Here is a 5,328-nt window from a genome sequence, read left to right as displayed (position 1 = left end):
ACCAACTCACTTAACAGGCACTTGTTGATATATCTAGCATATCAATCCTATTAAACCTTGTTGATGTTTAGGACTTTGTTCATGTTCATGAGTGTGATGAAATTTTGAAAAAATATTTCAAACTTCCGTTCACATTACGTATCATATTTTGAAAAAAAATCCCCAAAAAAATTCGAAACTAATTATTTTTTCTGTTACTAGTGGCGCACCTAGCAAATGGTGCGCCACTACTAATTTTGAAATTTTTTGAATTTTTTGCCTCTCTAGATCTTGAAAGCCCCGTAACTTTTTTTCTGTTAGGTTTTTGAGGATTTTGAAAATGTTTAACGGGGTTACCCCCGATTAAATTCGGATGTAACTTTTCGAGTAGATGATTTTTCATATAAAAACTTTTTAATCTGAGTTCGTATGCAAAAGTTATGCCCATTTTACAAATTCCAGAGAGATTTTGCAAATAAAGTCGAAATTCATAGTTGTAAATTTTCCCAACAACTAGACCACATATCACATGGAAACTTTTTTTTGACATTTCCATCATTTTCTTTTATTTTATTTTTAAACTGAAAAGGCGGTTCAGGGGGGTGCATTCGGTGGAATTTTTGGTCAAAGTTAGTAATGGCGCACCGTGGGTGTGATGCGCCATTACTAGTTAACTAGTAATGGCACATCACACCCACGGTGCGCCATTACTAACATTAAAAAAATAAAAAATATTGTTAGTAGTGGCGCACCGAGGGTGTGGTGCGCCATTACTAGTTAAAACTAGTAATGGCGCACTAACACCTGGTGCGCCATTACTAGTTTTGAAAAAAAATTGTTAGTAGCGGCACACTGAGGGTGTGGTGTGCCATTACTAGTTAAACTAGTAATGGCGCACTATCCCCTGGTGCATCATTACTAGTTTTGGAAAAATAATTGTTAGTAGTGGCGCATCATGTATGTGGTGCGCCATTAGTATTTGGAGTTTAATGGCGTACCTATATATGGTGCGCCACTGCTATATAGCAATGGCGCACCACACATGTGGTGCGCCATTAATGTCCATTTCATCTATAGTGGTTTTCCTAGTAGTGACTTTCCAAGGATTTATTATTTGACAACATAAAGTAAATTCATTTTTCATTTCGGGACTGGGCATCCCTAATACCTTTGTTGTACTCTCATGCAATGAAAAGTGAATAAACACTCATCTTGAGAATAACACATCTAGCATGGAAATATATCAGCCACCCCCTACCGTTTCATGAGCGGTACGAGCACACAAAAGAGAAACTTATTTTGAAAATTAGAGATGGCACATACTAATTTGCTTAGAATGGCAAAAGAACTCCGCATATAGGTAGGTATAGTGGACTCATGTGGCAAAAACTAGTTTTAAGGATTTTGGATGCACAATTAGAGATCATACTTAGTCCAAATGAAGGCTAGCAAAATATTGGGAAGCATCCAACCAAGAAACGAAAAATCTCATAAGCGAGCATTAAGCATAACTAACACCGAATAATGCACCACAAGTAGGATGTAATTTCACTACATAACTATTGACTTTCGTGCTTGCATAGGGAATCACAAACCTTAACACAAATATTCTTACTAAAGCATAATTACTCATCAACATGACTCACGTATCACTATCATCATATCTCGAAACTATTACAAAGAATCAAGTTTATTTTGTCCAATGATCTTCATGAAAGTTTTTATTATATACCTCTTGAATATCTATCACTTTGGGACTAATTTCATATGTTGTTTTTTATAGCTCAACCAAATATAAGTGAAGAACATGAGCATAATTTAAGTGAAGCAAGAGAGAATTTCTTAAAATAATTATTAACTCTCATATAAATCTAAGTGAAGCATGAGAGAAATTCTTCAAAAATAGTAAAGCACACCATGCTCAAAAAGATATAAGTGAAGCACTAGAGCAATTCCATAGCTCATAAAGATTTAAGTGAAGCATAGAGAGAAATTCTAACAAGTCATGGCATAATTTTGGCTCCCTCAACTAGGTGTGCCCAGCAAGGATGGATGACTTAAAACACAAAGAAAAAAAGCAAAGACTCATATCATACAAGACGCTCCAAGCAAAACTCATAATATGTGACGAATAAAAATATAGCTCCAAGTAAAATACCGATGGTTGTTAGATGAAAGAGGGGATGCCACTCGGGGGCATCCCCAAGCTTAGTTGCTTGATACTTCTTGAATTTATCTTGGGGTGCATCAGGCATCCCCAAGCTTAGCCTTTTGCTAATCCTTATTCCTTCATCCATCGCAATCTCACCCAAAACTTGAAAACTTCAATCACACAAAACTCAACAAAACCTTCGTGAGATCTGTTAGTATAAGAAAGCAAATCACTACTTTAAATACTGTTGTAAACCCATTCATATTTTGTTATTGTATTATATCTACTGTATTTAACTTTCCCATGGCAAAAACTCTTCAAAGGAAACCATAGAATCGTCAAAACAAGCACATAACACAACAAAAACAGAATATGTCAAAAACAGAACAGTCTGTAGAAATCAGGGAACTTCGTATACTTCTGTAACTCCAAAAATTCTGAAACATTAGGACAACATGGGAAATTTGTATATAAATCTTGTGTAAAAAATTCAGAGCAAAATCATGTTTCTTTAATTTATGAAAATTATTTTTCTGAGTGCAAAAGTTTATGTTTTTACAACAAGATCAAATTAACTATCACCCAAATTTTCCCAAAGGCTTTGCTTGGCACAAACACTAATTTAAACCACAAGAACACATCAAAACAGAGGCATAATTGGGTATCTTATTGAAAATAGCAATAAAGCAAAAAAACAAAAAGATACAAGTTGGGTTCCCTCCCAACGAGCGCCATCATTTTACACCCCTAGCTAGGCATAATGCAAAGATCTAAGTGTTGTCATCTTTGTTTTCATTTCCCTTGGAGGTGTTTTTGTTGGGTGGTTTTGCAAAAACAACATAAAACACCTCACCAATAGAGATTTTAGCACTATCAAGTTGTTTATCATCATATCCCCTTTGATTTCTGGTAACAACCCAAGAATTGCGTTGATTAAGATTTTTGAAAACTTGTTGGATTATGTCTAAAACAGGGACTTCCTTTTTAAGATTCGCATAAAATTTTGATTATTTCCAAGCAAGTGTCTTAACATATAATCACTATTATAGAGGATCTCATCTATCACCGGTTTTTCACGGTTCATACCATAAAAATCAAAGATATCCCTAGCTTCACGTATTATGTAGTCAAATTCATTCATAAGAACGAGGGTAGCCAACTTTTTGGCTTTGGGATTCTTTATAACACGTAACTCATAAAACAATCTTTGCAAGGTAGGATGGGTACATAAGAATCTATTTTCAAGTTTCAAAAGTCGTGCTGAAATATCTTCTGCATAAGATTTTGTTCTTTTAAGTATAGGAGCATCATCAAGAGTTAAATTTCCAACACAATTGAAAAATTCTTGGATATGTTCTTTCCCCATAATATTCCCTTGCCCCAAAACAAAAGTTTTAGCATCCAGATTGCCATATCGTCCAATTTTAGGAGTTAGGCCATCATTTGTTTCTGCCATGCCAAAGTCACTCATGGTGACAAGTTCAAGCAAATAAGAGATCTAACAAGGAAAACGGCGAACGAGAAAAAAAGGCGAATAAAATGGCAATTTTTTGTGAAGTGGCTTGAACAGTTGAACTACGTCGGTATTGCCCCAAAGAGGAAGGGATGATGCAGCACATCAACGGTAGGTATTTCCCTTAGTGATGAGACCAAGGTTATCGAACCAGTAGGAGAACCACGCAACACCACGTAAACAGCTCCTGCACACAAAGAACAAATACTTGCAACCCGACGTAAGAGAGGGGTTGTCAATCCCTCATGGGTAAAAAGATAGGTAAAATTGTAATAGTTTGGATAAATAGATCTCGCGGGAACATGAGATAAAATAAATAAATAGAAGTTGCAGCAGGGTATTTTTTGTATTTTTGGATTAATAGAGAAAATAAAAGAAAATAAAAATAGATCTCGAAGGCAAATATAATAAAGAAGAGACCCGAGGGCCGTAGATTTCACTAGTAGCTTCTCTCGAGAAAAATAGCATACGGTGGGTAAACACATTACTGTTGGGCAATTGATAGAACTTCAAATAATCATGACGATATCCAGGCAATGATCATTATATAGGCATCACGTCCAAGATTAGTAAACTGACTCCTGCCTCCATCTACTACTATTACTCCACACATCGACCGCTATTCAGCATGCATCTAGTGTATTAAGTTCATGGAGAAACAGAGTAATGCAATAAGAACAATGACATGATGTAGACAAGATCTATTTATGTAGAAATAGACCTCATCTTGTTATCCTTAATAGCAACAATACATACGTGTCAGTTCCCGTTCTGTCACTGGGATCAAGCACCATAATATTGAACCCATCACAAAGCACCTCTTCCCATGGCAAGAATAATCGATCTTGTTTGCCTAACTAAACCAAAGATTCGAAGAACAAATATGAGGCTATAAGTAATCATGCATATAAGAGATCAAAATACTCAAATAACTTTCATGGATAAAAACATAGATCAGATCATAAACTCAAAGTTCATCGGATCCCAACAAACACACCACAAAAAGAGTTACATCAAATAGATCTCCAAGAGATCATTGTATTGTGAGTCGAGAGAGAGAGAGAGAGAGAGAGAGAGAGAGAGAGAGATAGGAAGCCATCTAGCTACTGTGACGTCCGAATAATTAAACTACAGTAATCCCCTGCTAATGATGCCACGTCACCACTTTTACTGTTGATAAATTCAGGTTGATTCAAAACCGGTTTAAAATCAAATTTAAATTAAAGTTGAAATTTAAAGTTTTCAAAATGTCAAAACTAAAATGTTCAAAGTGTGGCAAATAATCCTTGGATATTTTTCATGTTGGAACCAACCTCTTTTGAATCCCAAAATGCCCCTCGGAATTAATTTTTGGTCCAAAGTGGTTAAAATGTCCTTTGCAAAATAAACAGTTATTTATTTAACTCCAATTGCCTCCAAACTTTATGTGCCAGTCCAAAATATTGTGCTTGAATTATGTGCCAAATTTCAAGTTAACTAAATTCATTTACTTTGGCTAATACATAGAAAACCGTGGCAGAAATACAAAACTACACTATGCACTGTAGCCCACTGCTACGGTACACAGCCCAGCCCAACTCCCCCTATTTCTCCTTCCTCTGTTCACAGGAGGTTGGGTGGCCGTCGTTTGCCCGTCTAGGCCGCGGATCGACCACGTGTCAGCCATCCACCACCTCCCTGGTGA

The sequence above is a fragment of the Triticum dicoccoides genome, chromosome 4B (genome assembly GCF_002162155.2).
Source record: "Triticum dicoccoides isolate Atlit2015 ecotype Zavitan chromosome 4B, WEW_v2.0, whole genome shotgun sequence".
In the NCBI taxonomy this organism is placed as follows: domain Eukaryota; kingdom Viridiplantae; phylum Streptophyta; class Magnoliopsida; order Poales; family Poaceae; genus Triticum; species Triticum dicoccoides.
Note: the sequence above shows the minus strand (reverse complement) of the source record.